Source organism: Sus scrofa, chromosome 16, assembly GCF_054392235.1.
Source record: "Sus scrofa isolate SSC_HxYL_T2T_F1_AM1 chromosome 16, Sscrofa_HxYL_maternal_Yorkshire_Landrace_v2.0, whole genome shotgun sequence".
NCBI classification, from domain to species: domain Eukaryota; kingdom Metazoa; phylum Chordata; class Mammalia; order Artiodactyla; family Suidae; genus Sus; species Sus scrofa.
This window is the reverse complement of record NC_139398.1, coordinates 84,471,415-84,483,576: the sequence shown is the minus strand read 5'-3', so window position 1 is coordinate 84,483,576 and position 12,162 is coordinate 84,471,415. Positions and strand designations below refer to the sequence as shown.

General features: G+C 48.0%; 1 long non-coding RNA gene across 1 annotated transcript; it reads right to left on the bottom strand.

The window, feature by feature from the left end:
• Nucleotides 1–1,577: 1,577 nt before the first annotated feature.
• Nucleotides 1,578–11,631, bottom strand: LOC146395690 (uncharacterized). Its single transcript, XR_014831086.1, has 2 exons — nt 8,394–11,631; nt 1,578–4,224 (listed from the first exon to the last, which is right to left on the bottom strand). It is a non-coding gene; the product is annotated as an uncharacterized LOC146395690 (long non-coding RNA).
• Nucleotides 11,632–12,162: the final 531 nt, after the last annotated feature.

Here is a 12,162-nt window from a genome sequence, read left to right as displayed (position 1 = left end):
AATAATGCCATTTGTAGCAATATGGATAGAAATAGAGACCCTCATACTAAGTGAAGTAAGTCAGATGGAGAAAGACAAATACCATAAGATATCACTTACATGTGGAATCTAGTAAAACTGATACAAGAGAACTTATAAAACAGAAACAGACTCACAGATTTCAAAATAAAACCTATGGTTACCAAAGGGGAAACATGGGGGGGGGAATAAATTAGGAATTTTGGGATTAACATGTACACACTACTATATATAAAATAGCTAACTAACAAGGACCTACTTATAGTGCAAGGAACTGTACTCAATATTCTATAATAATCTATGTGGGAAAAAATCTGAAAAAGAATGGATATAGATATATAGATATAGATAGATATGTATGTACATATACATGCATATGTATACATACTGTGATTCACTCTGCTGTACACTAAAATTAAAACAGCATTGTAAGTCAACTCTACTCCAGTAAAAATTGTATAAATAAATAAAATGAGGGGACTTGGGGGGACCCTCAGATGAGAGGTGAGCATTCTGAAGAAGAGAGGAAACAGGAAATATGAGACAGGGAGAAAAAGAGACAGAGACAGAAGGAGATGGAGACAGAGAGGGAGAGACAGAGCAATAACAGCACAGGAGAGGGCTGGGGAAGGTTAAGCCTCTGGGTGGCGCCACCTTCTCCTAAGCTGCTCTCCCACTTTGCTGCCTGCTTGCTTGTTACTCTTGGTGTGCACCCTTTAGTAACTCCTAACAGGGGAAAGTACACCGTGTTTCTGCATGTCTGGAAATGCCTCCAAGTGTGGCTCAACCGTGATGGATATTTCTGGCGTAGAATTCCACTGTGATCCTAACACAAAGTCACTTTCCCTTGGGACGTTCAAGGCACTGCCCTGTTTGTCTTCATAACCTGCATGGAGCAGTTAGAAAGATAGCAACAGATCGATATGCACTAAAATGGAGAGCTCTCCAAGGTACCATGTTGAATGAAAACTACAAGTCTCTGAGTAATTTAGAAGGTGTGACACCTTTTATATCAAAAGAATCTGGAAGGGATCCACAAGTGACTCTACTGGAGGTGGGAGAGAGGCACTGGGATGCTAGAACCACCGTCAAGGTGGGCACTAGCTTATGTATTGCCTGTGTATTTTTCAATATATCTTACATTTACTATTTCCTCACTAATCCAAAAAGAAAGTTTGAACAAAAATAAGAAAATAACGTTCTAGAGCGCTTAAAACCAACGCTAATTTTAAGAAAGTCTGAAGAAAAACTTCTTCCCACCAGGAGCTCAGCAAGTACACAATACTGTTTTCCTACAGCTCACCACTTTTATCATTTTTTCATTTGATTTTTTAGTACAAGTGGAATTTACTTAGTTGTATGGTAGGAGTTGGTGTCCTATGGAGATGTTTTTCTATTTCATCACCAATTTTTCCCATACTGTTTATTGAATATTCTTTGCCTTTCCTACTGATTTAAAGTGTCTCCTTAAGGCATGTAACAAATTGAAAAATATGTAATAGAAAACCCAGGTTTTCTGGTTCCCAGCCTGATGATCATTCCATTAACTCAAGTTGTTATTTTCTTTCTTTCTTTCTTGCTTGCTTGCTTGCTTGCTTGCTTGCTTGCTTGCTTTTTAGGGCCACAGGTATGGCATATGGAGGTTCCCAGGCTGGGGGTTGAATCAGAGCTACAGCTGCTGGCCTACACCACAGCAACACCAGATCCTTAACCCACTTTGTGAGGCCAGGGATCAAACCCGCATCCTCCTAGATACTAGCCAGGTTCATTTCCACTGAGCCACAACAAGAACTCCTAAATTACATTTTATTTAGATACTGCCTTTTTCTCAAGCTTTGAATGTTTCACATTTCTGACAGTCAACTTTTTTTCTTGGATTAGAATCTAGTTAGATTTCTTAGCCCCTGTTTTGAGGGATGTTTTTCCAGGGTGCGGACAAGAGGTGGAGAAGAGCCTTGGTTTATGCGTTTGTTCTTTCGGCAAACTTTCCTTGAGCCCTGGCATGTCCCAAGCACGCTTCCCAAAGCTGGGGATGTTAGGGAATGAGATCAAGGGGCTGCCTCCTACTTTCTTAATTTGCCTTTCATTTTATTTCAAAGTATGTAGCCTTTCCCCAAGTCTTTGCCATTTTATTGTTCACTCCTACCCTATTGCCATTTTATTGTTCACTCCTACCCTACGGCCATCTGAGGATGCCTGCTCCTTGGTTTGGGAGGCTGGGTAGTTTTGACACTTAGTGACTATTCCATTGGTCCCCCTATTTCCCCAGTAATCTACCTTTATCCAAGATTTACACAGACCAAAGCCCGTGCTGCTCCCAGGATGTATCTCACTTTGTAGAAGTTGGGGTACATAGTGTCGGCACCTGACTCCCCATCCTTTTCTGCCTCTACCTTCACTCAAAAGAAAAGGGATTGCTGAGATATACCGTGCCCTTTCCAAAGAGGAAGCGTTCTCTGCAGTGTAGACAAGTCCAGGCAGAGCACTTTGAAACCTTTTCTAGTTAGTTCTGATTTATTACACAAACTCCAGGCCTCCCGGGTCACATGGTGTTCTGGATCTATAAACCAATGAATAGATATCACATCTAACCACAGGAACATCTCCACATGTGTGGTGAGTGTAGCATGGGCAACATTCTTCATTTAAGGAGCTATTTAGACACAATAAGTGGCTCAAGCAAGAACTGAGGCGCTCTTCATCATAGGTTAACTCTCGCATAGAAGAACCAAACTCGGTGGAAATTAAAGCCATAGGGGCTTTTGTGTTTGTATTCATGACAAACCTAAAAAATTAACATGAAACGTTGTGTGTAGTCATTACACTTCTTTGAGCAAGCAGGTTTTCATTTTCCTTAATGATAATGACTTTTCCCTTAAGGATACATGTTTTGCATACATTACTGTCATATCAATAAATAATGTTGGTACTGGGATGCAGATTTTCTTAATAAAGATAAGGATTTTGAACCTGAAACAGCCCTTGAAAAGAGAGCTTCCCAAGTGAGACACCATAGCTCAGTGGCATTTGGCAAATGGGTTAAAGGTGGTAGTGGGTCTGATCCCTTCATTCCCAGAAGACCCAGAGCCCAGAACCCTCCCCTCTGGCAAGGGGCAGTTGCCTCCAATTAACCCAGTGTCTGTTCCACTGCAGTGAGGCTCTGCACATGCGCTATGTAGGGGGTATGCTGCACTGTAATTTAACCAAGGAAATCCCTATGTAACATTTATAGGAAATAGAAATAAGCAAATTGTCAAAGCTTGGGATAGTCCCAACGTGCAATGGATTTCCTTATTTTTTCCTCCTTTTAGTAGGTACGTTAAGAAGACTCTCCCATCTTAGACAGTCCAGGGCCTGGAGCCACAGTCAGAGGGCCACCACCCACAGGCTAGACACTCATCACTTTGTCTTCCCATTGGCTAGATACTCATCGCTTTGTCTTCCCATTGGCTGGACACTCATCACTTTGTCTTCCCATTGGCTGGACACCCATCACTTTGTCTTCCCATTAGCTAGACACTCATCGCTTTGTCTTCCCATTGGCTGGACACTCATCGCTTTATCTTCCCATTGCTCCAACACGCGTCCACTGAGAAAGTGCTTCCTTTATTCAGGAGACAGTTTCCCCCTCACTCTAACCACGTGTTTCAGCAGGGGGATGTCGACTGCCTGCAGACCCTACCTCCTGTCTGTGCTGACCGGTCCCCAGAGAGCACCTAACCCCCAATGGCAAATCTAGCGCTTTCCTCACTGGTCCCAGAGGGGCATAAACGTGGAAGGCAGACACGTGACAAGGGAAACAGGGGCTGCAGGAAGGGCCCCAGCACATGACAGCATCAGTGTGAGAGATGGAAGCTGGAGGCTGGAAGAAGCAAAGAGAAAGTTAAATAGGCAGTCAAACCTGGCAGCCCTGCTGCAACTTGCTCTTCTCCAGTGACCTGAGGTTGCCAATGATTTTTGCTGGTTTCCAAGTCTTTGCTACTCAAAGGGTGGTCCTTAGTGTGTCAGCACCAGCACCTCCTGGGAGTTTGTTAGAGATGTAGAATCTCTGGAGTTCTTGTTGGGGCTCAGTGGGTTAAGAACCTGACTAGTATCCCTGAGGTTGTGGGTTCAACCCCTGACCCCACTCAGTGAGTTAAGGATCAGGCGTTGCCAGAAGCTGTGGTGTAGATGCATAGATGCAACTTGGATCCCACATTGCTGTGGCTGTGGTGTAGGCCGGCAGTTGCAGCTCCAATTCAACCCCTAGCCTGGGAACTTCCATATGCTGTGGGTGCAACCCTAAAAAGACCAAAAAAAAAACCCTGCAGAATTTCAGCCTGACCCCAGACCCAGTGGACCAAACACTGCATTCTAACAAGATCCCAAGTGGCCGGGCCATGTTAAAGTTCAAGACGCCCCATCCTCCCTGTCACTAGGAGACCTGGCTGGTGCACCCTGACACCCAGAGACTTTGAGTGTTTAAACCCTGCAGGTGCCTGAACACCCACATAGGAAATTAAAAAGAACTTCTCCCAAGCCATGAAAGGGTTCTTGGGACTCACCTCCATCACTGACAACAGCCCTTCAGTGGAGAGAAGAGGCCTGACCAGCAGCATGATGGGGGCCAGGACTAGGGCAAGGAAAGTGAGGCATCAGAGGCCGGGGTTTTTACTCACTCTTGGGTCTTTCAAGTGCAGAGCTGGAACCTGCCTGACCTTGAGAGTAAATGCCTCCTTAAAAGTGAGGGCCTGCGCATTGCTGGTGGGAGTGTGAAATGGGACCACCCCTGTGGGAAACAGTTCAGTGGTTCCTCAAAAAGTTAAATGTGGGAGTTCCCGCCATGGTGCAGTGGGTTAAGAATCCGACTGCAGTGGCTCAGGTCTCTTCAGAGCTTCGGATTCAATCCCCTGCCTGGCACAGTGGGTTAAAAGTATTGGCGTTGCTACAGTTGCAGCATAGGTTGCAGCTGTGGCTCAGATTCAACCCCTAGAGAAACTTTTTGGGAAAAACTTCCATATGCCCTAGATGCAGCCACAAAATAACTTTAATTAAAAAAAAAAAGCTAAGTGTAAAATTACCATATGACCCATAAATTCCACTTCTAGGTATATCCCCCAAATTGAACACTGTCATTCATAAATTGAACGTTGTCACTCAAATAAACGTCTGTCCACACACAGATATTCACAGTAATGGTAGTCACAATAGCAAAAAGGTGGGAACAGATTCCATCATGGGATAAACAGATAAAGAGAATGTGGTATAGACACACCAGGGAATCGTTTTCAGCCGTAAACAGGCATGACCGACAGGCATACCCTGTATTATTGCCTTTCACTTTTAGCCATTTTTGCACTTTGCAGACACGGCATCTTTTACGCAGTGCAGGTTGGTGGCAGCCCTGCATTGAGCGAGTCTGTTCTCGAGATCTTCCCGACAGCACTTACTCACTTTGTGTCTCTGTGTCACATTCTGGTAATTCGCACATCATTTCAAGTTCTTCCTATTGTCACGTGTGCAATGGTGATCTCCGAGCAGTGCTCTTTGATGTTACCACTATGATGCCCAGGAGGCTCAGAGGATGGTTGGCATTTTTTAGCAATGAGCATTTTTTAATTACAGCATATACCTTGCTTTTTAGTCTACTGCACACTTAATAGATTACAGTGTAGTGTAAACACAACCTTTATAGGCACTGAGACTCCACAAAAATTCACGTGACTCGCTTTATCACGACATTCACGTTATCACAATGGCCTGGAACCTGTAATATGTCTGAGGGGCACCTGGGCTGACACAGGTTGCAACACGGATGAACCTCAAAAATATTATGCTAAGAGAAAGAAAACCAACACAAAAGGTTGTATGATTCCAATGACATGAGACATCCAGAACAGGTAAGACCGTAAAGAAAGCAAGCAGACTGGTGGTGCTGGCGATCCCATCTGGGAGCGGGGAGTGGGAACCCAAACTTAACAGACCAGGCTCCCTTCTGGGGTGTTGACAATGTTTTGGAATTAGAGACGATGGCTGCACAACAGTGTAAATGTGCTAAATGCCACAGAATTGTCCACTTTAAAATGGTTAACTTTAAGTGATGTGAATTTTGCATCAATGTTTAACAAGGGAAATATAAAAGAACTACAAACAACAGCAACAACAAAAATTAAGTGAGGCACCTGGCCCTGAGCATAATACCAGTGGAAGAGTAACACCCACGCAGGACCCAGCCCACACAGTTCAAGTTTGTCTTTCCCCACCTCTGCCCCTTGCCTTGACTGTGCGAGCTTTGCAGTCTGCTTTCTGCAAAATATCACAACTTATGTGCCTACAACGCTGCTTCACTCCTTGTCACCTCTGAGGGGCTAATGCTGTAGGAAATGTGTCCTCAAAGAGAAAGCTGAGGAGGAAAAATAAACTAAGATCCTACTTCTACACAGAGAAGGTCACGCTCATGTTTGACCAAAAAAAAAAAAAAAAAAAAAAAAAAAAAAAAAAAAAAAAATTTAAAGATAAAGCCTGTTTGTTGTCAAATATTCAGAAACTCCAGTGGAAAGAAAGCGTTGCAGCTGGAAGATACGGCCAGACTCGTGGGGCCCACCATTTGTCATTTCTGGATAATTTACACTTCCAGCCTGCTTCACCATCGTTTATGTGCCGCTTGAACCTGGACACGACAGTGGGTAATTTATTACTTTGAGAAGGAAACGGAGGCATGAAAAGATCAGTGTGACTTGTTGAATCAACAGACCAAGAATTAGAACTCGGAACCCTGAGCAGCAAGGTTCTGGGCCTGTTTGCATTTCAGCAGCCGGGACTGTCTTGTTGCTGACGTGTTCCAGCGCTGGCCGAACTCTGTCACAGCACGGAGCTGGGGGGCATCAGCGGTCCACGTGGGCTCCGCCTTCTCCCTGTCTGCAGCTTCCCCCTCATCCGACCCATCCTGCAAACGGAGGCTAAGGCAGTTCATCAGCACCTCCTCCAGCGTGTCAGCTGCCTACAGGCCCACCCCACCCAGGCCCTCTGCCCCCCCCCCACCGTCCTGGCCTCCCCGAGACCATGGTACGTCGCCTCTTCTAGGAAGTGTGATTTTTCCCTGGGTCTGCCCACACAAATGACTATCACCTGAGTGGCTGGAGACAACAGAGATTTTTTTTTTTTTTCTCACAGTTCCAGAGACCAAAAGCCCAAAATAAAGGTGTCAGCAGGGTCGTGTGCCAGCTAGAGGGTCTGGAGAGAATCTTTCTTTGCCCCTTCCTGGCGTCTGATGGTGCTGCGGGCAGTCCTTCACATCCCCCGGCTTAGAGACGCAGCCAGTAGTGTCTGGCCCTGACCTCACAGGACCTTCCCCCCGGCGTGTTCCGGCATCTGCCTTCTCATCTCATGAGGACCCCGGCACCCTTCCTCCAGCCCTACTCCAGGATAACTGCGTCAGGACTAAAGACCCTATTTCCAAATAAAGTCACCTTCTGAGGCTCCAGGTGGATGTGAACGTGGTGGGGAGACACTATCCAACCCCATACAGAGAAAGTCAGGGGGAGGGAAAAAGGGTCTGGAATTAGGATTGACAGAAGGGCGATGCCAGGGTCTATAACCCCACTGCCTCCGCGGATGGGAGCCCAGAGGAGGGGCCCTGAAACCTCACATGACGTCCCAGCCTCGGCTGTACCATCCCTCCGTTCTTTGTCGTCCATGGATGAGCGGCCTTGGGTCACTGGCTTCCTTCATCCTGCAGGAATCCCCCAGCCCTGCCTCCCTCACGGAGTGTTCAGTTTGCAGAGACAGATATTAAATCAGATGTGTACCTGGTCCGGTACATTCTGATGATTTGGGCTGCTTGGACTTTCAACTGGAAAGAAAATATTCTGATCCAGCAACGCCCTCGGACAGCTCCGGGATGAGGCCCCTCGGCGGGTCTGGGAGCTGTGGGGTGTGAGTGTGCGACTGACATGTCACCTAAAAGCCCTCTAGCTGACTTGCCGGCTGACCCAACAGGAGGTGAAGTTGTGTGTGGAAGAGTTTTCACTAGAATTCTGGTATAAAATGAAAGGCCTCAAAGGAAAGAAAGCCTTTCAATAACCGTGTTACCCCCACCCCTGATTCAGCGCAGTCTGCTTTAAGGCAAAGCTTCCTAACAGGCAGGAGGGAACACAGTGGCATCATGTGCAGGCCACTGACTTTCCCAAGTGACTCAAGGGGAGGGCTTTGGCTGGGCTGACCCATGATGTTTCAGAGGCTGTGGCTCTTTTTTTTTTTTTTTTTTTTTCTTTTTTGGCACTAGTTATTGTTCTTCTTTTTTTCTTTTTAGGACCATACCTGAAGCATATGGAAGTTCCCAGGCTAGGGGTCAAACTGGAGCTGCAGCTGCTGGCCTACACCACAGCCACAGCCACGTGGATCTGATCTGAGTCTGCGACCTATGCCACAGCTCATGGCAATGACAGATCCTTAACCCACTGAGCGAGGCCAAGGATCAAACCCTCATCCTCAAGGATACTAGTTGGGTTCTTAACCCACTGAGCCACAATGGGAACTCCACTGGCCACTGCCTCTTTCAGTCTGTGGACTCTTCTGGAGCATACCTGCCCCTCTGCAGACACGATGCTGATCTGCACACACCTTGTCCTTAGTCCCCCATTCTTTTTATGCCTGATGCTGTTCCAGGTCTGATTCCCTTTTTGTCTGTCACAGGCCTTAACAGAAATCCTGCCATGGTGCCTTGCTCCCAGCAGGGGTTCAGCAAATGGGGAGCAGTGAACAGAAGGAATACAATGTGGTGGTGGAATTGTATTCACAAACAGAAAACTATCTTCAGCATACACTGTATTCACAAGGAGTAACAAGTGATGGCTGCTAGGCAGCAGGGAGGATGCTGAGAAGAGTGAGATGCCATTGAGATGCAGGCTCTGTCTCTCTCTCCTGACTCTGGCCGCCAGCTGAGCTGTGCAGCTCTCAGCTCTTTCCCAGCCTGCAGGGCCTCCTTACCAGTGGTTTCAGGGGTGACTACTCAAATTGGATGCCTGCTGAGAGCCAATAGAACAAGCCCCAAGTGAAGCTGCCAATGTGAGCAGAGATGGACTAAAAGCAAGCTGAGATATGCAGCCAAAAGAGATGGAGCCCAGGCTCAGGGCTCAAAGCAGGTGGGAGGTGAGCCTGGAAGAACTCGGGACTGCTCAGCAGACAGACCTCTGCTGCTACGGATGGAGTTGTGCCAATTCCCCTCCAACTCATACGTTAGAGTCCCAACCCCCTGGATGGCAGAATGTGGTCTTATCTGGAGACGGAGTCTTTACAGAGGTAATCAAGTTCAAGGGGTGTCGTTAGGGTGGTGCTAGTCCAATGTGATGGATGTCCCTATAAAAAGGGGAAAGTGGGACAAAGAAACCCAGAGGAGAGATGACAGGAGTAGACAGGGAGGAGACGGCCACCTACGAGCCCAAGAGAGAGGCCCCGATCCTTCCCTCACAGTCCCTGGAAAGAGCCAGCCCTGAGGACACCTTGATCTCAGAGTCTGGCTTCACCATTAATGGAGCTACAGACTGTAGGAATGCCTGAACCAGCACCCCAGTGTCCCACGTGACATCAACCAGGGGACACTTAAAATAAAGGAAGTGACTCAATGACATCATGCCTAGAGGATTCCCTGGGTTTACCTACTGCCCAGAAGCAGTTGTCTTGACAGATGATATGGGATGGTCTCCTCAAAGCCCAATTACGGTACCAGCTGGAAGCAAATATCCTATAAGGTCACAGGGTAGAGTGTCTGCTTTGAAGTTTAAGGATTAATCCAGTGATCAACACATGGTGCCATCCCCCCTCCCCCACAGCCAGGAGCACAGGCCAGAGAAACAAGGGGCGGAGGCACAGGTGTTTACTAGTCTAGCTCTTAACACACTAGAAGTTATGTTCCCCCATGCCCAGGACCTTGGGTTTGGTAGATCTGGAGGTCCATGACCAAAGCAGAAAGCAATCATGGTTCTAATCAACCAGAAGCTGAGCTACCGTTCCCCACCTCCACCTTCCATGAGACTGGTTTGGCCTCTTTAGGCCAATGAAACAGCCTGAGTCAGGCTCCTGCGGAAAATGGGGGAATCAAGTACTTTGAAGCCTGGAGGATTTGCTGGGGGCAGCTCTTTGCTCTCCTCTGTCCCGCATTCCTGGCCAAGAAAGAACTGCAGCAAAGTCACCAAGATCTCATATCCTGCAAGAATGAAGGTGGGGGGGGGGGTCACCCCACCAGGAAAGAACCCATCCAGCAGGGGGCTTGCACATGGCAAGGAGACTAAAGAAGGGGTGATGGGAAAAGACGTCTCATCGAGTCAGAGCAGCTACCAAGCTGGGAAGTGTGGCCGCTGGGTAATGAACCCAGCGGCTGAGCACTGCCCCGCATCTGTGTCCTTAAATGAAGGACATGGGCTTGGCTAACAATTTAGATTTCACATGGAAATGCGGGCAAGTTAACACCACTTTGCAATGAGAGTAGCTGGTGGGACTTCAACACGTCATCTTCAGGGGGACATGAGCGCTTCATCCAAAGGACAGGAATGGATGCGAGGGCAAAGGGGTTGCCTGATCCAGATGCTTCCATCTGCTTTCCTGGGTCTGTCCCTACCCTTCTCCACCCTGGTCCCTGCTCCAGGACTCTGGACTGAAAACACTCTACAAGAGGTCTTCCAGCTGGGTTCAGCCAGTGAGAGCTTCCGCAGGAGAAGGAGGGAGGGAGGAAAACTAATTAGGATGGGAGTTCCCACTGTGGTGCAGTGGGTTAAGAATCCGACTGCAGTGGCTCAGGTCACTATGGAGGTACGGGTTCAATCCCTGGCCTGGTGAGTGGCCTAAAGAATCTGATGTTGCCACGTCTGTGGCTTGGATTCAGTCCCTACCCCAGGAACTTCCATATGCCAGGGGAGCAGCCATGGAGAAAAAAAGAATCAGGGTGTTTGTTCTCTGGTTCCTCCCCTGAGGTCATCTCGGGCTCAGACTGTCACTTCCTCTCAAGCCACTCTCCCCTTCTGGGTTTCAGTGACCTCTCCCTTCCCTTTTGCTTCCCTTCCTGCACTTCAGGTGCCATGGTTCCCCAATACCTGCCATACCTTTGTAATGAGCTCTTTTAGAAATCAAACTTCCTCAATTTATCCTAACAGAACAAGTCATCTGTTACCCCTGGGGACTCTAACCAACACACAAACTTAAATACCGCGCCCAGGATCATGGGTCTGGAAGATGGTAGGGAGTTGCAGTGACTTAGAACCAGACTCCGATACAGTCCTGAAGGAAGTGAGCTTGGATCCCGTCCCAGCCCCTCCTCCCTCCAGAACTGAGAGGTAATACATGCTGAGTGTGTGGCAACATGTTCTGGCAACAAAAGAACACATAAGCTAACACGAATCTCTCTCTCATGCACCCTTTTTTAGAAAACTGCCCAGGAGTTCCCGTCGTGGCGCAGTGGTTAACGAATCCGACTAGGAACCATGAGGTTGCGGGTTCGGTCCCTGCACTTGCTCAGTGGGTTAACGATCCGGCGTTGCTGTGAGCTGTGGTGTAGGTTGCAGACACGGCTCGGATCCAGCGTTGCTGTGGCTCTGGCGTAGGCCGGAGACTGCAGCTCCGATTGGACCCCTAGCCTGGGAACCTCCATATGCCGAGGGAGCGGCCCAAGAAATAGCAAAAAGACAAAAAAAAAAAAAAAAAAGAAAAAAGAAAACTGCCCAAGGATGTGCTCCAGCAAAAAGAGGGAATAAACAAAGAAAGGAGAATGCAGGGGTTGGAAATAGTTTTCTACCAAGGACAGTGGGGAGGGAAGGACCCTGGGACAGCTGGTGGCACACCTGGAGAGGAAGGCAAGGTGGAGCAGCGGATGGGAGCCTCCAGGAGAGCAACAGGCAGGGGAAGCCGAGCCAGCTGCCAGCCAGGAAACCATAAGCCGTGAGTCCTGGGCAGCCAGAAACACAGGACCCACCCAAAGCCAGGGAGTGTCTGGAGAGGAGCCCCTGAGAGTGGAATAAAATGGAATGGAACAAGGCCCCAGAATACCAAGCTGGAAGGAATACCCCAGGGAAGACAGAGGCTACCTGCCTATGACATCTGGCGACCTGGGTGCCTCTGCTGTAAATCTCAGAGGAAGAAGTGACACTCGGCAGAGGCCCTCCTAGAGGAGTGTGT